We start from the raw sequence: 24,285 nt of genomic DNA on the forward strand, positions 1-24,285 counted from the left end.
ACAGGTATGCTATAGGACAGACTTTCTGAATGCAACTTTCTCAATGCAATTATGCCACAGGCATGCTATAGGGCAGACTTTCTGAATGCAACTTTCTCAATGTAATTATGCCACAGATATGCTATCAGATATGCTATTAGGAGGACTTTCTGAATGCAACTTTTTCAATGCAATGATGCCACCGATTTGCTATTAGGAGCACTTTCTCAATGCAACTTTCTCAATGCAAATATGCCACAGATATGCTATTAGGAGCACTTTCTGAATGCAACTTTCTCAATGCAATTATGCCAGAGATATGCTATTAGTAACACTTTCTCAATGCAATTATGCCACAGATATGCTATTAGGTGCACTTTCACAATGCAATTATGCCACAGATATGCTATTAGGAGCACTTTCTCAATGCAATTATGCCACAGATATGCTATAGGGCAGACTTTCTGAATGCTACTTTCTCAATGCAATTATGCCACAGATATACCATTAGGAACACTTTCTCCATGTAATTATGCCACAGATATGCTGTTAGGGGCACTTTCTCAATGCAATTATGCCAGAGATATGCTATTAGGAGCCCTTTCTAATGCAATTATGCCACAGATGTGCTATTAGGAGCACTTTCTCAATGCAATTATGCCACAGATATGCAATTAGGAGGACTTTCTGAATGCAATTTTCTCAATGCAATTATGCCACAGGTATGCTATAGGGCAAACTTTCTGAGTGCAACTTTGTCAATGTAATTATGCCACAAATATGCTATTAGGGGGAATTTCTGAATGCAACTTTCTCACAGATATGCTATTAGGAGGACTTTCACAATGCAATTATGCCACAGATATGCTATTAGGAGGACTTTCTGAATGCAATTTTCTTAATGGAATTATGCCACATATATGTTATTAGGGGGACTTTCTGAATGCAATTTTCTCAATGCAATTATGCCACAGATATGCTATTAGGAGCATTTTCTTAATGTAATTATGCCACAGATATGCTATTAGGAGCACTTTCTCAATGTAATTATGCCACAGGTATGCTATAGGACAGACTTTCTGAATGCAACTTTCTGAATGCAATTATGCCACAGATATGCTATCAGATATGCTATTAGGAGGACTTTCTGAATGCAACTTTTTCAATGCAATGATGCCACCGATTTGCTATTAGGAGCACTTTCTCAATGCAACTTTCTCAATGCAAATATGCCACAGATATGCTATTAGGAGCACTTTCTGAATGCAACTTTCTCAATGCAATTATGCCAGAGATATGCTATTAGTAACACTTTCTCAATGCAATTATGCCACAGATATGCTATTAGGTGCACTTTCACAATGCAATTATGCCACAGATATGCTATTAGGAGCACTTTCTCAATGCAATTATGCCACAGATATGCTATAGGGCAGACTTTCTGAATGCTACTTTCTCAATGCAATTATGCCACAGATATACCATTAGGAACACTTTCTCCATGTAATTATGCCACAGATATGCTGTTAGGGGCACTTTCTCAATGCAATTATGCCACAGATATGCTATTAGGGGCACTTTATCAATGTAATTATGCCACAGATATGCTATTAGGAGGACTTTTGAATGCAACTTTCGCAATGCAATTATGCCACAGGAATGCTATAGGGCAGACATCCTGAATGCCACTTTCTCAATGCAATTATGCCACAGATATGCTATTAGGAGGACTTTCTGAATGCAATTTTCTCAATGCAATCATGCCACAGGTATGCTATAGGGCAGATTTCGGAGTGCAACTTTCTCAATGTAATTATGCCACAGATATGCTATTAGGGGGACTTTCTGAATGCAACTTTCTCACAGATATGCTATTAGGAGGACTTTCACAATGCAATTATGCCACAGATATGCTATCAGGAGGACTTTCTGAATGCAACTTTCTCAATGCAATTATGCCACATATATGTTATTAGGGGTACTTTCTGAATGCAATTTTCTCAATGCAATTATGCCACTAATATGCCTATTAGGAGCACTTTCTTAGTGTAATTATGCCACAGATATGCTATTAGGAGCACTTTCTCAGTGTAATTATGCCACAGGTATGCTATAGGGCAGACTTTCTGAATGCAACTTTCTCAATGCAATTATTCCACAGGCATGCTATAGGGCAGACTTTCTGAATGCAACTTTCACAATGTAATTATGCCACAGATATGCTATCAGATATGCTATTAGTAGGACTTTCTGAATGCAACTTTTTCAATGCAATTATGCCACAGATATGCTACTAGAAGCACTTTCTCAATGCAATTATGCCACAGATATGTTATTAGGAACACTTTCTCAATGCAATTATGCCAGAGATGTGCTATTAGGAGCCCTTTCTAATGCAATTATGCCACAGATGTGCTATTAGGAGCACTTTCTCAATGCAATTATGCCACAGATATGCAATTAGGAGGACTTTCTGAATGCAATTTTCTCAATGTAATTATGCCACAAATATGCTATTAGGGGGAATTTCTGAATGCAACTTTCTCACAGATATGCTATTAGGAGGACTTTCACAATGCAATTATGCCACAGATATGCTATTAGGAGGACTTTCTGAATGCAATTTTCTTAATGGAATTATGCCACATATATGTTATTAGCGGGACTTTCTGAATGCAATTTTCTCAATGCAATTATGCCACAGATATGCTATTAGGAGCACTTTCTTAATGTAATTATGCCACAGATATGCTATTAGGAGCACTTTCTCAATGTAATTATGCCACAGGTATGCTATAGGACAGACTTTCTGCATGCAACTTTCTCAATGCAATTATGCCACAGGCATGCTATAGGGCAGACTTTCTGAATGCAACTTTCTCAATGTAATTATGCCACAGATATGCTATCAGATATGCTATTAGGAGGACTTTCTGAATGCAACTTTTTCAATGCAATGATGCCACCGATTTGCTATTAGGAGCACTTTCTCAATGCAACTTTCTCAATGCAAATATGCCACAGATATGCTATTAGGAGCACTTTCTGAATGCAACTTTCTCAATGCAATTATGCCAGAGATATGCTATTAGGAACACTTTCTCAATGCAATTATGCCACAGATATGCTATTAGGTGCACTTTCACAATGCAATTATGCCACAGATATGCTATTAGGAGCACTTTCTCAATGCAATTATGCCACAGATATGCTATAGGGCAGACTTTCTGAATGCTACTTTCTCAATGCAATTATGCCACAGATATACTATTAGGAACACTTTCTCCATGTAATTATGCCACAGATATGCTGTTAGGGGCACTTTCTCAATGCAATTATGCCACAGATATGCTATTAGGAGCACTTTCTTAATGTAATTATGCCACAGATATGCTATTAGGAGCACTTTCTCAATGTAATTATGCCACAGGTATGCTATAGGGCAGACTTTCTGAATGCAACTTTCTCAATGCAATTATGCCACAGGCATGCTATAGGGCAGACTTTCTGAATGCAACTTTCTCAATGTAATTATGCTACAGATATGCTATCAGATATGCTATTAGGAGGACTTTCTGAATGCAACTTTTTCAATGCAATGATGCCACCGATTTGCTATTAGGAGCACTTTCTCAATGCAACTTTTTCAATGCAAATATGCCACAGATATGTTATTAGGAGCACTTTCTGAATGCAACTTTCTCAATGCAATTATGCCAGAGATATGCTATTAGGAACACTTTCTCAATGCAATTATGCCACAGATATGCTATTAGGTGCACTTTCACAATGCAATTATGCCACAGATATGCTATTAGGAGCACTTTCTCAATGCAATTATGCCACAGATATGCTATAGGGCAGACTTTCTGAATGCTACTTTCTCAATGCAATTATGCCACAGATATACTATTAGGAACACTTTCTCCATGTAATTATGCCACAGATATGCTGTTAGGGGCACTTTCTCAATGCAATTATGCCACAGATATGCTATTAGGGGCACTTTATCAATGTAATTATGCCACAGATATGCTATTAGGAGGACTTTTGAATGCAACTTTCGCAATGCAATTATGCCACAGGAATGCTATAGGGCAGACATCCCGAATGCCACTTTCTCAATACAATTATGCCACAGATATGCTATTAGGAGGACTTTCTGAATGCAATTCTCTCAATGCAATCATGCCACAGGTATGCTATAGGGCAGATTTCGGAGTGCAACTTTCTCAATGTAATTATGCCACAGATATGCTATTAGGGGGACTTTCTGAATGCAACTTTCTCACAGATATGCTATTAGGAGGACTTTCACAATGCAATTATGCCACAGATATGCTATCAGGAGGACTTTCTGAATGCAATTTTCTTAATGGAATTATGCCACAGGTATGCTAAAGGGCAGACTTTCTGAGTGCAACTTTCTCAATGCAATTATGCCACAGATATGCTATTAGGAGCACTTTCTTAATGTAATTATGCCACAGATATGCTATTAGGAGCACTTTCTCAATGTAATTATGCCACAAGTATGCTATAGGGCAGACTTTCTGAATGCAACTTTCTCAATGCAATTATGCCACAGGCATGCTATAGGGCAGACTTTCTGAATGCAACTTTCTCAATGTAATTATGCTACAGATATGCTATCAGATATGCTATTAGGAGGACTTTCTGAATGCAACTTTTTCAATGCAATGATGCCACCGATTTGCTATTAGGAGCACTTTCTCAATGCAACTTTTTCAATGCAAATATGCCACAGATATGCTATTAGGAGCACTTTCTGAATGCAACTTTCTCAATGCAATTATGCCAGAGATATGCTATTAGGAACACTTTCTCAATGCAATTATGCCACAGATATGCTATTAGGTGCACTTTCACAATGCAATTATGCCACAGATATGCTATTAGGAGCACTTTCTCAATGCAATTATGCCACAGATATGCTATAGGGCAGACTTTCTGAATGCTACTTTCTCAATGCAATTATGCCACAGATATACTATTAGGAACACTTTCTCCATGTAATTATGCCACAGATATGCTGTTAGGGGCACTTTCTCAATGCAATTATGCCACAGATATGCTATTAGGGGCACTTTATCAATGTAATTATGCCACAGATATGCTATTAGGAGGACTTTTGAATGCAACTTTCGCAATGCAATTATGCCACAGGAATGCTATAGGGCAGACATCCCGAATGCCACTTTCTCAATACAATTATGCCACAGATATGCTATTAGGAGGACTTTCTGAATGCAATTCTCTCAATGCAATCATGCCACAGGTATGCTATAGGGCAGATTTCGGAGTGCAACTTTCTCAATGTAATTATGCCACAGATATGCTATTAGGGGGACTTTCTGAATGCAACTTTCTCACAGATATGCTATTAGGAGGACTTTCACAATGCAATTATGCCACAGATATGCTATCAGGAGGACTTTCTGAATGCAATTTTCTTAATGGAATTATGCCACAGGTATGCTAAAGGGCAGACTTTCTGAGTGCAACTTTCTCAATGCAATTATGCCACATATATGTTATTAGGGGGACTTTCTGAATGCAATTTTCTCAATGCAATTATGCCACTGATATGCTATTAGGAGCACTTTCTTAATGTAATTATGCCACAGATATGCTATTAGGAGCACTTTCTCAATGTAATTATGCCACAGGTATGCTATAGGGCAGACTTTCTGAATGCAACTTTCTCAATGTAATTATGCCACAGATATGCTATCAGATATGCTATTAGGAGGACTTTCTGAATGCAACTTTTTCAATGCAATGATGCCACAGAATTGCTATTAGGAGCACTTTCTCAATGCAACTTTCTCAATGCAAATATGCCACAGATATGCTATTAGGAGCACTTTCTGAATGCAACTTTCTCAATGCAATTATGCCAGAGATATGCTATTAGGAACACTTTCTCAATGCAATTATGCCACAGATATGCTATTAGGTGCACTTTCACAATGCAATTATGCCACAGATATGCTATTAGGAACACTTTCTCAATACAATTATGCCACAGATATACTATTAGGAACACTTTCTCAATGTAATTATGCCACAGATATGCTATTAGGAGCACTTTCTCAATGTAATTATGCCACAGGTATGCTATAGGGCAGACTTTCTGAATGCAACTTTCTCAATGCAATTATGCCACAGGCATGCTATAGGGCAGACTTTCTGAATGCAACTTTCTCAATGTAATTATGCTACAGATATGCTATCAGATATGCTATTAGGAGGACTTTCTGAATGCAACTTTTTCAATGCAATGATGCCACCGATTTGCTATTAGGAGCACTTTCTCAATGCAACTTTTTCAATGCAAATATGCCACAGATATGCTATTAGGAGCACTTTCTGAATGCAACTTTCTCAATGCAATTATGCCAGAGATATGCTATTAGGAACACTTTCTCAATGCAATTATGCCACAGATATGCTATTAGGTGCACTTTCACAATGCAATTATGCCACAGATATGCTATTAGGAGCACTTTCTCAATGCAATTATGCCACAGATATGCTATAGGGCAGACTTTCTGAATGCTACTTTCTCAATGCAATTATGCCACAGATATACTATTAGGAACACTTTCTCCATGTAATTATGCCACAGATATGCTGTTAGGGGCACTTTCTCAATGCAATTATGCCACAGATATGCTATTAGGGGCACTTTATCAATGTAATTATGCCACAGATATGCTATTAGGAGGACTTTTGAATGCAACTTTCGCAATGCAATTATGCCACAGGAATGCTATAGGGCAGACATCCCGAATGCCACTTTCTCAATACAATTATGCCACAGATATGCTATTAGGAGGACTTTCTGAATGCAATTCTCTCAATGCAATCATGCCACAGGTATGCTATAGGGCAGATTTCGGAGTGCAACTTTCTCAATGTAATTATGCCACAGATATGCTATTAGGGGGACTTTCTGAATGCAACTTTCTCACAGATATGCTATTAGGAGGACTTTCACAATGCAATTATGCCACAGATATGCTATCAGGAGGACTTTCTGAATGCAATTTTCTTAATGGAATTATGCCACAGGTATGCTAAAGGGCAGACTTTCTGAGTGCAACTTTCTCAATGCAATTATGCCACAGATATGCTATTAGGAGCACTTTCTTAATGTAATTATGCCACAGATATGCTATTAGGAGCACTTTCTCAATGTAATTATGCCACAGGTATGCTATAGGGCAGACTTTCTGAATGCAACTTTCTCAATGCAATTATGCCACAGGCATGCTATAGGGCAGACTTTCTGAATGCAACTTTCTCAATGTAATTATGCTACAGATATGCTATCAGATATGCTATTAGGAGGACTTTCTGAATGCAACTTTTTCAATGCAATGATGCCACCGATTTGCTATTAGGAGCACTTTCTCAATGCAACTTTTTCAATGCAAATATGCCACAGATATGCTATTAGGAGCACTTTCTGAATGCAACTTTCTCAATGCAATTATGCCAGAGATATGCTATTAGGAACACTTTCTCAATGCAATTATGCCACAGATATGCTATTAGGTGCACTTTCACAATGCAATTATGCCACAGATATGCTATTAGGAGCACTTTCTCAATGCAATTATGCCACAGATATGCTATAGGGCAGACTTTCTGAATGCTACTTTCTCAATGCAATTATGCCACAGATATACTATTAGGAACACTTTCTCCATGTAATTATGCCACAGATATGCTGTTAGGGGCACTTTCTCAATGCAATTATGCCACAGATATGCTATTAGGGGCACTTTATCAATGTAATTATGCCACAGATATGCTATTAGGAGGACTTTTGAATGCAACTTTCGCAATGCAATTATGCCACAGGAATGCTATAGGGCAGACATCCCGAATGCCACTTTCTCAATACAATTATGCCACAGATATGCTATTAGGAGGACTTTCTGAATGCAATTCTCTCAATGCAATCATGCCACAGGTATGCTATAGGGCAGATTTCGGAGTGCAACTTTCTCAATGTAATTATGCCACAGATATGCTATTAGGGGGACTTTCTGAATGCAACTTTCTCACAGATATGCTATTAGGAGGACTTTCACAATGCAATTATGCCACAGATATGCTATCAGGAGGACTTTCTGAATGCAATTTTCTTAATGGAATTATGCCACAGGTATGCTAAAGGGCAGACTTTCTGAGTGCAACTTTCTCAATGCAATTATGCCACATATATGTTATTAGGGGGACTTTCTGAATGCAATTTTCTCAATGCAATTATGCCACTGATATGCTATTAGGAGCACTTTCTTAATGTAATTATGCCACAGATATGCTATTAGGAGCACTTTCTCAATGTAATTATGCCACAGGTATGCTATAGGGCAGACTTTCTGAATGCAACTTTCTCAATGTAATTATGCCACAGATATGCTATCAGATATGCTATTAGGAGGACTTTCTGAATGCAACTTTTTCAATGCAATGATGCCACAGAATTGCTATTAGGAGCACTTTCTCAATGCAACTTTCTCAATGCAAATATGCCACAGATATGCTATTAGGAGCACTTTCTGAATGCAACTTTCTCAATGCAATTATGCCAGAGATATGCTATTAGGAACACTTTCTCAATGCAATTATGCCACAGATATGCTATTAGGTGCACTTTCACAATGCAATTATGCCACAGATATGCTATTAGGAACACTTTCTCAATACAATTATGCCACAGATATACTATTAGGAACACTTTCTCAATGTAATTATGCCACAGATATGCTGTTAGGGGCACTTTCTCAATGCAATTATGCCACAGATATGCTATTAGGGGCACTTTATCAATGCAATTATGCCACAGATGTGCTATTAGGAGGACTTTTGAATGCAACTTTCACAATGCAATTATGCCACAGGAATGCTATAGAGCAGACATCCTGAATGCCACTTTCTCAATGCAATTATGCCACAGATATGCTATTAGGAGGATTTTCTGAATGCAACTTTCTCAATTCAATTATCCCACTGGTACGCTACAGGGCAGACCTTCCGAGTGCAACTTTCTCAATGCAATTATGCCAAAGATATGCTATTAGGAACACTTTCCCAATGGAACTATGCCACCGGTATCCTATAAGGCAGACTTTCTGAGTGCAACTTTCTCAATGCAATTATGCCACAGATATGCTATTAGGAGGACTTTCTGAATGCAACTTTCTCAGTGAAATTATGCCACAGATATGCTATAGGGCAGACTTTCTGAGTGAAACTTTCTCAATGCAATTAAGGCACAGATATGCTATTAGGAGGACTTTCTGAATGCACCTTTCTCAATGCGATTATGCCACAGATATGCTATTAGGAGCACTTTCTCAATACAATTATGCCACGGATATGCTACTAGGAACACTTTCCCAATGCAATTATGTCACAGATATGCTATTCGGAGGACTTCCTGAATGCAACTTTCTCAACACAATTATGCCACAGATATGATACTAGGAGCACTTTCTCAATGCAACTTTCTCAATGCAATTATGCCCCAGATATGCTATTGTGAGGACTTTCTGAATCCAACTTTCTCAATGCAATTATGCCACAGATATGCTATTGGGAGGACTTTCTCTGAATGCAACTTTCTCAATGCAATTATTCCACAGATATGCTATTAGGGGCACTTTATCAATGCAATTATGCCACAGATATGCTATTAGGAGGACTTTTGAATGCAACTTTCGCAATGCAATTATGCCACAGGAATGCTATAGGGCAGACATCCTGAATGCCACTTTCTCAATGCAATTATGCCACAGATATGCTATTAGGAGGACTTTCTGAATGCAATTTTCTCAATGCAATTATGCCACAGGTATGCTATAGGGCAGATTTCTGAGTGCAACTTTCTCAATGTAATTATGCCACAGATATGCTATTAGGGGGACTTTCTGAATGCAACTTTCTCACAGATATGCTATTAGGAGGACTTTCCCAATGCAATTATGCCACAGATTTGCTATCAGGAGGATTTTCTGAATGCAATTTTCTTAATGGAATTATGCCACAGGTATGCTAAAGGGCAGACTTTCTGAGTGCAACTTTCTCAATGCAATTATGCCACATATATGTTATTGGGGGGACTTTCTGAATGCAACTTCTCAACGCAATTATGCCACAGATATGCTATTAGGAGCACTTTCTGAATGCAACTTTCTCAATGCAATTATGCCACAGATATGCTATTGGGAGGACTTTCTGAATGCAACTTTCTCAATGCAATTATGCCACAGATATACTATTAGGAGCACTTTCTAATGCAATTATGCCAGAGATATGCTATTAGGAGCCCTTTCTAATGCAATTATGCCACAGATGTGTTATTGGGAGCACTTTCTCAATGCAATTATGCCACAGATATGCTATTAGGATGAATTTCTGAATGCAACTTTCTCAATGCAATTATGCCTCAAATATGGTATTGGGAAGACTTTCTGAATGCAACTTTCTCAATGCAATTATGCCACAGATATGCTACTAGAAGCACTTTCTCAATGCAATTATGCCACAGATATGTTATTAGGAACACTTTCTCAATGCAATTATGCCAGAGATATGCTATTAGGAGCCCTTTCTAATGCAATTATGCCACAGATGTGCTATTAGGAGCACTTTCTCAATGCAATTATGCCACAGATATGCAATTAGGAGGACTTTCTGAATGCAATTTTCTCAATGCAATTATGCCACAGGTATGCTATAGGGCAAACTTTCTGAGTGCAACTTTGTCAATGTAATTATGCCACAAATATGCTATTAGGGGGAATTTCTGAATGCAACTTTCTCACAGATATGCTATTAGGAGGACTTTCACAATGCAATTATGCCACAGATATGCTATTAGGAGGACTTTCTGAATGCAATTTTCTTAATGGAATTATGCCACATATATGTTATTAGGGGGACTTTCTGAATGCAATTTTCTCAATGCAATTATGCCACAGATATGCTATTAGGAGCATTTTCTTAATGTAATTATGCCACAGATATGCTATTAGGAGCACTTTCTCAATGTAATTATGCCACAGGTATGCTATAGGACAGACTTTCTGAATGCAACTTTCTCAATGCAATTATGCCACAGGCATGCTATAGGGCAGACTTTCTGAATGCAACTTTCTCAATGTAATTATGCCACAGATATGCTATCAGATATGCTATTAGGAGGACTTTCTGAATGCAACTTTTTCAATGAAATGATGCCACCGATTTGCTATTAGGAGCACTTTCTCAATGCAACTTTCTCAATGCAAATATGCCACAGATATGCTATTAGGAGCACTTTCTGAATGCAACTTTCTCAATGCAATTATGCCAGAGATATGCTATTAGTAACACTTTCTCAATGCAATTATGCCACAGATATGCTATTAGGTGCACTTTCACAATGCAATTATGCCACAGATATGCTATTAGGAGCACTTTCTCAATGCAATTATGCCACAGATATGCTATAGGGCAGACTTTCTGAATGCTACTTTCTCAATGCAATTATGCCACAGATATACCATTAGGAACACTTTCTCCATGTAATTATGCCACAGATATGCTGTTAGGGGCACTTTCTCAATGCAATTATGCCAGAGATATGCTATTAGGAGCCCTTTCTAATGCAATTATGCCACAGATGTGCTATTAGGAGCACTTTCTCAATGCAATTATGCCACAGATATGCAATTAGGAGGACTTTCTGAATGCAATTTTCTCAATGCAATTATGCCACAGGTATGCTATAGGGCAAACTTTCTGAGTGCAACTTTGTCAATGTAATTATGCCACAAATATGCTATTAGGGGGAATTTCTGAATGCAACTTTCTCACAGATATGCTATTAGGAGGACTTTCACAATGCAATTATGCCACAGATATGCTATTAGGAGGACTTTCTGAATGCAATTTTCTTAATGGAATTATGCCACATATATGTTATTAGGGGGACTTTCTGAATGCAATTTTCTCAATGCAATTATGCCACAGATATGCTATTAGGAGCATTTTCTTAATGTAATTATGCCACAGATATGCTATTAGGAGCACTTTCTCAATGTAATTATGCCACAGGTATGCTATAGGACAGACTTTCTGAATGCAACTTTCTGAATGCAATTATGCCACAGATATGCTATCAGATATGCTATTAGGAGGACTTTCTGAATGCAACTTTTTCAATGCAATGATGCCACCGATTTGCTATTAGGAACACTTTCTCAATGCAACTTTCTCAATGCAAATATGCCACAGATATGCTATTAGGAGCACTTTCTGAATGCAACTTTCTCAATGCAATTATGCCAGAGATATGCTATTAGTAACACTTTCTCAATGCAATTATGCCACAGATATGCTATTAGGTGCACTTTCACAATGCAATTATGCCACAGATATGCTATTAGGAGCACTTTCTCAATGCAATTATGCCACAGATATGCTATAGGGCAGACTTTCTGAATGCTACTTTCTCAATGCAATTATGCCACAGATATACCATTAGGAACACTTTCTCCATGTAATTATGCCACAGATATGCTGTTAGGGGCACTTTCTCAATGCAATTATGCCACAGATATGCTATTAGGGGCACTTTATCAATGTAATTATGCCACAGATATGCTATTAGGAGGACTTTTGAATGCAACTTTCGCAATGCAATTATGCCACAGGAATGCTATAGGGCAGACATCCTGAATGCCACTTTCTCAATGCAATTATGCCACAGATATGCTATTAGGAGGACTTTCTGAATGCAATTTTCTCAATGCAATCATGCCACAGGTATGCTATAGGGCAGATTTCGGAGTGCAACTTTCTCAATGTAATTATGCCACAGATATGCTATTAGGGGGACTTTCTGAATGCAACTTTCTCACAGATATGCTATTAGGAGGACTTTCACAATGCAATTATGCCACAGATATGCTATCAGGAGGACTTTCTGAATGCAACTTTCTCAATGCAATTATGCCACATATATGTTATTAGGGGTACTTTCTGAATGCAATTTTCTCAATGCAATTATGCCACTAATATGCTATTAGGAGCACTTTCTTAGTGTAATTATGCCACAGATATGCTATTAGGAGCACTTTCTCAGTGTAATTATGCCACAGGTATGCTATAGGGCAGACTTTCTGAATGCAACTTTCTCAATGCAATTATTCCACAGGCATGCTATAGGGCAGACTTTCTGAATGCAACTTTCACAATGTAATTATGCCACAGATATGCTATCAGATATGCTATTAGTAGGACTTTCTGAATGCAACTTTTTCAATGCAATTATGCCACAGATATGCTACTAGAAGCACTTTCTCAATGCAATTATGCCACAGATATGTTATTAGGAACACTTTCTCAATGCAATTATGCCAGAGATGTGCTATTAGGAGCCCTTTCTAATGCAATTATGCCACAGATGTGCTATTAGGAGCACTTTCTCAATGCAATTATGCCACAGATATGCAATTAGGAGGACTTTCTGAATGCAATTTTCTCAATGCAATTATGCCACAGGTATGCTATAGGGCAAACTTTCTGAGTGCAACTTTCTCAATGTAATTATGCCACAAATATGCTATTAGGGGGAATTTCTGAATGCAACTTTCTCACAGATATGCTATTAGGAGGACTTTCACAATGCAATTATGCCACAGATATGCTATTAGGAGGACTTTCTGAATGCAATTTTCTTAATGGAATTATGCCACATATATGTTATTAGGGGGACTTTCTGAATGCAATTTTCTCAATGCAATTATGCCACAGATATGCTATTAGGAGCACGTTCTTAATGTAATTATGCCACAGATATGCTATTAGGAGCACTTTCTCAATGTAATTATGCCACAGGTATGCTATAGGACAGACTTTCTGCATGCAACTTTCTCAATGCAATTATGCCACAGGCATGCTATAGGGCAGACTTTCTGAATGCAACTTTCTCAATGTAATTATGCCACAGATATGCTATCAGATATGCTATTAGGAGGACTTTCTGAATGCAACTTTTTCAATGCAATGATGCCACCGATTTGCTATTAGGAGCACTTTCTCAATGCAACTTTCTCAATGCAAATATGCCACAGATATGCTATTAGGAGCACTTTCTGAATGCAACTTTCTCAATGAAATTATGCCAGAGATATGCTATTAGTAACACTTTCTCAATGCAATTATGCCACAGATATGCTATTAGGTGCACTTTCACAATGCAATTATGCCACAGATATGCTATTAGGAGCACTTTCTCAATGCAATTATGCCACAGATATGCTATAGGGCAGACTTTCTGAATGCTACTTTCTCAATGCAATTATGCCACAGATATACCATTAGGAACACTTTCTCCATGTAATTATGCCACAGATATGCTGTTAGGGGCACTTTCTCAATGCAATTATGCCACAGATATGCTATTAGGGGCACTTTATCAATGTAATTATGCCACAGATATGCTATTAGGAGGACTTTCTGAATGCAATTTTCTCAATGCAATCATGCCACAGGTATGCTATAGGGCAGATTTCGGAGTGCAACTTTCTCAATGTAATTATGCCACAGATATGCTATTAGGGGGACTTTCTGAATGCAACTTTCTCACAGATATGCTATTAGGAGGACTTTCACAATGCAATTATGCCACAGATATGCTATCAGGAGGACTTTCTGAATGCAATTTTCTTAATTGAATTATGCCACAGGTATGCTAAAGGGCAGACTTTCTGAGTGCAACTTTCTCAATGCAATTATGCCACATATATGTTATTAGGGGGACTTTCTGAATGCAATTTTCTCAATGCAATTATGCCACTGATATGCTATTAGGAGCACTTTCTTAGTGTAATTATGCCACAGATATGCTATTAGGAGCACTTTCTCAGTGTAATTATGCCACAGGTATGCTATAGGGCAGACTTTCTGAATGCAACTTTCGCAATGCAATTATGCCACAGGCATGCTATAGGGCAGACTTTCTGAATGCAACTTTCTCAATGTAATTATGCCACAGATATGCTATCAGATATGCTATTAGGAGGACTTTCTGAATGCAACTTTTTCAATGCAATGATGCCACAGAATTGCTATTAGGAGCACTTTCTCAATGCAACTTTCTCAATGCAAATATGCCACAGATATGCTATTAGGAGCACTTTCTGAATGCAACTTTCTCAATGCAATTATGCCAGAGATATGCTATTAGGAACACTTTCTCAATGCAATTATGCCACAGATATGCTATTAGGTGCACTTTCACAATGCAATTATGCCACAGATATGCTATTAGGAACACTTTCTCAATGCAATTATGTCACAGATATGCTATTAGGAGGACTTTCTGAATGCAACTTTCTCAGTGAAATTGTGCCACACATATGCTATAGGGCAGACTTTCTGAATGCACCTTTCTCAATGCAATTATGCCACAGATATGCTATTAGGAGCACTTTCTCAATGTAATTATGCAACGGATATCCTATTAGGTGCACTTTCACAATGCAATTATGCCACAGATATGCTATTAGGAGCACTTTCTCAATGCAATTATGCCACAGATATGCTATCGTGCAGACTTTCTGAATGCTACTTTCTCAATACAATTATGCCACAGATATACTATTAGGAACACTTTCTCAATGTAATTGTGCCACAGATATGCTGTTAGGGGCACTTTCTCAATGCAATTATGCCACAGATATGCTATTAGGGGCACTTTATCAATGCAATTATGCCACAGATGTGCTATTAGGAGGACTTTTGAATGCAACTTTCGCAATGCAATTATGCCACAGGAATGCTATAGAGCAGACATCCTGAATGCCACTTTCTCAATGCAATTATGCCACAGATATGCTATTAGGAGGATTTTCTGAATGCAACTTTCTCAATTCAATTATCCCACTGGTACGCTACAGGGCAGACCTTCCGAGTGCAACTTTCTCAATGCAATTATGCCAAAGATATGCTATTAGGAACACTTTCCCAATGGAACTATGCCACCGGTATGCTATAGGGCAGACTTTCTGAGTGCAACTTTCTCAATGCAATTATGCCACAGATATGCTATTAGGAGGACTTTCTGAATGCAACTTTCTCAGTGAAATTATGCCACAGATATGCTATAGGGCAGACTTTCTGAGTGCAACTTTCTCAATGCAATTAAGGCACAGATATGCTATTAGGAGGACTTTCTGAATGCACCTTTCTCAATGCAATTATGCCACAGATATGCTATTAGGAGCACTTTCTCAATACAATTATGCTACGGATATGCTATTAGGAACACTTTCTCAATGCAATTATGTCACAGATATGCTATTAGGAGGACTTTCTGAATGCAACTTTCTCAACGCAATTATGCCACAGATATGATACTAGGAGCACTTTCTCAATGCAACTTTCTCAATGCAATTATGCCCCAGATATGCTATTATGAGGACTTTCTGAATCCAACTTTCTCAATGCAATTATGCCCCAGATATGCTATTAGGAGCACTTTCTAATGCAATTATGCCGCAGATATGCTATTAGGAGCAGTTTCTCAATGCAATTATGCCACATATATGCTATTAGGAGGACTTTCTGAATGCAACTTTCTCAATGCAATTATGCCACAGATATGCTATTGGGAGGACTTTCTCTGAATGCAACTTTCTCAATGCAATTATGCCACAGATATGCTATTAGGAGCACTTTCTCAATGCAATTATGCCACAGATATTTTATTAGGAACACTTTCTCAATGCAATTATGCCACAGATATGCTATTAGGAGGACTTTTTGAATGCAATTTTCTCAATGAAATTATGCCACAGGTATGCTATAGGGCAGATTTCTGAGTGCAACTTTCTCAATGTAATTATGCCACAGATATGCTATTAGGAGGACTTTCTGAATGCAACTTTCTCAATGCAATGATGCCAGAGATATGCTATTTGGAGGACTTTCTGAGTGCAATGTTCTCATTGCAATTTTCCCACAGATATGTTATTAGGAGGACTTTCTGAATGCAATTTTCTCAATGCAATTATACCACATATATGCTATTAGGAGCACTTTCACAGTGTAATTATGCCACAGGTATGCTATAGGGCAGACTTTCTGAATGCAACTTTCTCTATGCAATTATGCCACAGATATGATATTAGGAGCACTTTCTCAATGCAACTTTCTCAATGCAATTATGTCACAGATATGCTATTAGGAGGACTTTCTGAATGCAACTTTCTCAATGCAATTATGCCACAGATATGATACTAGGAGCAATTTCTCAATGCAACTTTCTCAATGCAATTATGCCCAAGATATGCTATTGTGAGGACTTTCTGAATCCAACTTTCTCAATGCAATTATGCCCCAGATATGCTATTAGGAGCACTTTCTAATGCAATTATGCCACAAATATGCTATTAGGAGCAGTTTCTCAATGCAATTATGCCAGAGATATGCTATTAGGAGGACTTTCTGAATGCAACTTTCTCAATGCAATTATGCCACAGATATGCTATTGGGAGGACTTTCTCTGAATGCAACTTTCTCAATGAAATTATGCAACAGATATGCTATTAGGAGCACTTTCTCAATGCAATTATGCCACAGATATTTTATTAGGAACACTTTCTCAATGCAATTATGCCCCAGATATGCTATTAGGAGGACTTTCTGAATGCAATTTTCTCAATGCAATTATGCCACAGGTATGCTATAGGGCAGATTTCTGAGTGCAACTTTCTCAATGTAATTATGCCACAGATATGCTATTAGGAGGACTTTCTGAATGCAACTTTCTCAACGCAATTATGCCACAGATATGATATTAGGAGATCTTTCTCAATGCAACTTTCTCAATGCAATCATGCCACAGATATACTATTAGGCTGACCTTCTGTGTGTAACTTTCTGAAAGCAATTATGCTATAGATATGCTATAGGGCAAACTTTCTTAATGCAATTTTCTAAATACAACTATGCCACAGACATGCTATTAGGAGGATTTGCTGAATGCAACTTTATCAATTCAATTATCCCACAAGTACGCTACAGGGCAGACCTTCCAAGTGCAACTTTCTCAATGCAATTATGCCACAGATATGCTATTAGGAGCACTTTCCCAATGCAACTATGCCACCAGTATGCTATAGGGCAGACTTTCTGAGAGCAACTTTCTCAATGCGATTATGCCACAGATATGCAATTAGGAGGACTTTCTGAGCGCAACTTTCTCAATGCAATTATGCCACAGATATGCTATTAGGAGCACTTTCTCAATGAAATTATGCCACAGATATGCTATTAGGAGGACTTTCTGAATGTACCTTTCTCGGTGCAATTATGCCACAGATAGGCTATTAGGAGCACTTTCTCAATGCACTTATGCAACAGATATGCTATTAGGAACATGTTATCAATGCAATTATGCCACAGATATGCCATTAGGAGGACTTTCTGAATGCAACTTCTCAATGCAATTATGCCACAGATATGCTATTAGGAGCACTTTCTGAATGCAACTTTCTCAATGCAATTATGCCACAGATATGCTATTGGGAGGACTTTCTGAATGCAACTTTCTCAATGCAATTATGCCACAGATATGCTATTAGGATGATTTTCTGAATGCAACTTTCTCAATTCAATTATCCCACTGGTACGCTACAGGGCAGACCTTCCGAGTGGAACTTTCTCAATGCAATTATGCCAAAGATATGCTATTAGGAACACTTTCCCAATGGAAGTATGCCACCGGTATGCTATAGGGCAGACTTTCTGAGTGCAACTTTCTCAATGCAATTATGCCACACATATGCTATAGGGCAGACTTTCTGAGTGCAACTTTCTCAATGCAATTAAGGCACAGATATGCTATTAGGAGCACTTTCTCAATGCAATTATGCCACGGATATGCTATTAGGAACACTTTCTCAATGCAATTATGCCACGGATATGCTATTAGGAACACTTTCTCAATGCAATTATGTCACAGATATGCTATTAGGAGGACTTTCTGAATGCAACTTTCTCAGTGAAATTATGCCACACATATGCTATAGGGCAGACTTTCTGAATGCACATTTCTCAATGCAATTATGCCACAGATATGCTATTAGGAACACTTTCCCAATGGAACTATGCCACCGGTATGCTATAGGGCAGACTTTCTGAGTGCAACTTTCTCAATGCAATTATGCCACAGATATGCTATTAGGAGGACTTTCTGTAACGCTCACCTGATTCCCGCAGAGGCGCCGGTCTTGACTGGGTGAATGCCGTATCTTCAAAGGTGATGTGTAACACACGGTTGGCTCTTTGGGCTGGACCTCTGTGCACTGTATGTCTGACTCGATGAGTAAGATGTCTTAGGTAAGTGAACGCCGAGCTCTCCATCTGCCTCGGGGCAGGGTGCCGTAACCAGTTCCTTCACTGGATAAGGGTGCAGGCCTCTTGACCTCAGAGGACTGCTGTCCGTCGTTAACTGCACAAACGGTAAGTTCTGGGCGCTTCAAATGTCTTAAAAGTCTTTTGTAATGATATCTCTTGTTTTGCAGAGTTCCGGCGATGGCGGATGGCGGGCTGATGAGAGTTGAGGATCGAACCCGCGTGAGGAATAGAAGCGCCTGGAAGCACGTAGGTAGGCGCTTGTAGCCTGCTTCACGATGCGCACTAACTGTCCCTTTTATCTTGCAGGTACAAGTTCGGAGCTTTAGAGAAGCTGAAGGGTGCTGGAATACCCACTGGATTCGGCGTGGGAAGGAGTAATGGCACGTGAGTAATAAAGTTGCCCAATGTCTTTAAACGCACCTTCTTTTGTCTTTCAGATGCGGGATGCAGCGCCGAAGGCCTCTGGAGCGTGCGAAGAGCTGGTAAGCTTTTGTCTTTCAGATGCCGGAATGCAGTGCGAAGACCTCGGGAACATGCGAAGAGTAGGTAAGCCTTTGTCTTTCAGATGCCGGAATGCAGCGCGAGGCGTTGGTGACAGCCGATGGAGCAGGTAAGAGATGCGCTGCCACTGAAGACCGTAGTGCTAACCTGTTCTTTCTTTGTCTTTACAGGTGCTGCTGAAGACTGGATTCCAGGATGGTAAGCCTTTGTTTCCTTAGGCCCAGGATCAGAAGCAGAAGACACGATGAGCGTTCTGCTGCAGAGAATGCAGAATAACACAAAGCAAGATTCATCCATCGGGTGTGGTTTAAATAGCCTCCTGTAGTGCTTAGGTGTCTCCTTCCACAGCCACGCCTAGGTAAGAAAAGAGTTCCTGCTTTCCAGAAGAGTTCCAGTGTTCTGAACCTAGGGAGTGGCTCCTACCCCACCCAACAGGAAAAGTAGTCCCAAACAGAAGAGGATCCGAGGTTCAACTGGCAGGTAAGTAAGCAGCATGGTCTGCTGCAGGTGAGTCCACCCAAGCATTATGAGCCCGGCGCTTCCAGCGCTGGGACTGGGCATCTTTATGAGCCTGGTGCCACTGGCGCCAGGACAGGGTCCAAAAGGTCCCAATTGGGACTGGCTGGCACTCTGAACCGGGGTTATGGGTCTGCTTCCAAGGGAGTCGGGCAAGTCCTGATCTTTTGGAAGCAGAGATCATGACACTTTCTGAATGCAATTTTCTCAGTGAAATTATGCCACACATATGCGATAGGGCAGACTTTCTGAGTGCAACTTTCTCAATGCAATTAAGGCACAGATATGCTATTAGGAGCACTTTCTCAATGCAATTATGCCACGGATATGCTATTAGGAACACTTTCTCAATGCAATTATGTCACAGATATGCTATTAGGAGGACTTTCTGAATGCAACTTTCTCAGTGAAATTATGCCACACATATGCTATAGGGCAGACTTTCTGAATGCACCTTTCTCAATGCAATTATGCCACAGATATGCTATTAGGAGCACTTTCTCAATGCAATTATGTCACGGATATGCTATTAGGTGCACTTTCACAATGCAATTATGCCACAGATATGCTATTAGGAGCACTTTCTCAATGCAATTATGCCACAGATATGCTATCGGGCAGACTTTCTGAATGCTACTTTCTCAATACAATTATGCCACAGATATACTATTAGGAACACTTTCTCAATGTAATTATGCCACAGATATGCTATTAGGAGGACTTTCTGAATGCAACTTTCTCAACGCAATTATGCCACAGATATGATATTAGGAGATCTTTCTCAATGCAACTTTCTCAATGCAATCATGCCACAGATATACTATTAGGCTGACCTTCTGTGTGTAACTTTCTGAAAGCAATTATGCTATAGATATGCTATAGGGCAAACTTTCTTAATGCAATTTTCTAAATACAACTATGCCACAGACATGCTATTAGGAGGATTTTCTGAATGCAACTTTATCAATTCAATTATCCCACAAGTACGCTACAGGGCAGACCTTCCAAGTGCAACTTTCTCAATGCAATTATGCCACAGATATGCTATTAGGAGCACTTTCCCAATGCAACTATGCCACCAGTATGCTATAGGGCAGACTTTCTGAGAGCAACTTTCTCAATGCGATTATGCCACAGATATGCAATTAGGAGGACTTTCTGAGCGCAACTTTCTCAATGCAATTATGCCACAGATATGCTATTAGGAGCACTTTCTCAATGAAATTATGCCACAGATATGCTATTAAGAGGACTTTCTGAATGTACCTTTCTCTGTGCAATTATGCCACAGATAGGCTATTAGGAGCACTTTCTCAATGCACTTATGCAACAGATATGCTATTAGGAACATGTTATCAATGCAATTATGCCACAGATATGCCATTAGGAGGACTTTCTGAATGCAACTTCTCAATGCAATTATGCCACAGATATGCTATTAGGAGCACTTTCTGAATGCAACTTTCTCAATGCAATTCTGCCACAGATATGCTATTGGGAGGACTTTCTGAATGCAACTTTCTCAATGCAATTATGCCACAGATATGCTATTAGGATGATTTTCTGAATGCAACTTTCTCAATTCAATTATCCCACTGGTACGCTACAGGGCAGACCTTCCGAGTGGAACTTTCTCAATGCAATTATGCCAAAGATATGCTATTAGGAACACTTTCCCAATGGAAGTATGCCACCGGTATGCTATAGGGCAGACTTTCTGAGTGCAACTTTCTCAATGCAATTATGCCACACATATGCTATAGGGCAGACTTTCTGAGTGCAACTTTCTCAATGCAATTAAGGCACAGATATGCTATTAGGAGCATTTTCTCAATGCAATTATGCCACGGATATGCTATTAGGAACACTTTCTCAATGCAATTATGCCACGGATATGCTATTAGGAACACTTTCTCAATGCAATTATGTCACAGATATGCTATTAGGAGGACTTTCTGAATGCAACTTTCTCAGTGAAATTATGCCACACATATGCTATAGGGCAGACTTTCTGAATGCACATTTCTCAATGCAATTATGCCACAGATATGCTATTAGGAACACTTTCCCAATGGAACTATGCCACCGGTATGCTATAGGGCAGACTTTCTGAGTGCAACTTTCTCAATGCAATTATGCCACAGATATGCTATTAGGAGCACTTTCTCAATGCAATTATGCCACAGATATGCTATCGGGCAGACTTTCTGAATGCTACTTTCTCAATACAATTATGCCACAGATATACTATTAGGAACACTTTCTCAATGTAATTATGCCACAGATATGCTGTTAGGGGCACTTTCTCAATGCAATTATGCCACAGATATGCTATTAGGGGCACTTTATCAATGCAATTATGCCACAGATGTGCTATTAGGAGGACTTTTGAATGCAACTTTCACAATGCAATTATGCCACAGGAATGCTATAGAGCAGACATCCTGAATGCCACGTTCTCAATGCAATTATGCCACAGATATGCTATTAGGAGGATTTTCTGAATGCAACTTTCTCAATTCAATTATCCCACTGGTACGCTACAGGGCAGACCTTCCGAGTGCAACTTTCTCAATGCAATTATGCCAAAGATATGCTATTAGGAACACTTTCCCAATGGAACTATGCCACCGGTATGCTATAGGGCAGACTTTCTGAGTGCAACTTTCTCAATGCAATTATGCCACAGATATGCTATTAGGAGGACTTTCTGAATGCAACTTTCTCAGTGAAATTATGCCACAGATATGCTATAGGGCAGACTTTCTGAGTGCAACTTTCTCAATGCAATTAAGGCACAGATATGCTATTAGGAGGACTTTCTGAATGCACCTTTCTCAATGCAATTATGCCACAGATATGCTATTAGGAGCACTTTCTCAATACAATTATGCCACGGATATGCTATTAGGAACACTTTCTCAATGCAATTATGTCACAGATATGCTATTAGGAGGACTTTCTGAATGCAACTTTCTCAACGCAATTATGCCACAGATATGATACTAGGAGCACTTTCTCAATGCAACTTTCTCAATGCAATTATGCCCCAGATATGCTATTATGAGGACTTTCTGAATCCAACTTTCTCAATGCAATTATGCCCCAGATATGCTATTAGGAGCACTTTCTAATGCAAATATGCCGCAGATATGCTATTAGGAGCAGTTTCTCAATGCAATTATGCCACATATATGCTATTAGGAGGACTTTCTGAATGCAACTTTCTCAATGCAATTATGCCACAGATATGCTATTAGGAGCACTTTCTCAATGCAATTATGCCACAGATATGCTATCGGGCAGACTTTCTGAATGCTACTTTCTCAATACAATTATGCCACAGATATACTATTAGGAACACTTTCTCAATGTAATTATGCCACAGATATGCTGTTAGGGGCACTTTCTCAATGCAATTATGCCACAGATATGCTATTAGGGGCACTTTATCAATGCAATTATGCCACAGATGTGCTATTAGGAGGACTTTTAAATGCAACTTTCGCAATGCAATTATGCCACAGGAATGCTATAGAGCAGACATCCTGAATGCCACTTTCTCAATGCAATTATGCCACAGATATGCTATTAGGAGGATTTTCTGAATGCAACTTTCTCAATTCAATTATCCCACTGGTACGCTACAGGGCAGACCTTCCGAGTGCAACTTTCTCAATGCAATTATGCCAAAGATATGCTATTAGGAACACTTTCCCAATGGAACTATGCCACCGGTATGCTATAGGGCAGACTTTCTGAGTGCAACTTTCTCAATGCAATTATGCCACAGATATGCTATTAGGAGGACTTTCTGAATGCAACTTTCTCAGTGAAATT

The sequence above is a fragment of the Ambystoma mexicanum genome, chromosome 4p (assembly GCF_040938575.1).
Source record: "Ambystoma mexicanum isolate Mex_15411 chromosome 4p, UKY_AmexF1_1, whole genome shotgun sequence".
NCBI classification, from domain to species: domain Eukaryota; kingdom Metazoa; phylum Chordata; class Amphibia; order Caudata; family Ambystomatidae; genus Ambystoma; species Ambystoma mexicanum.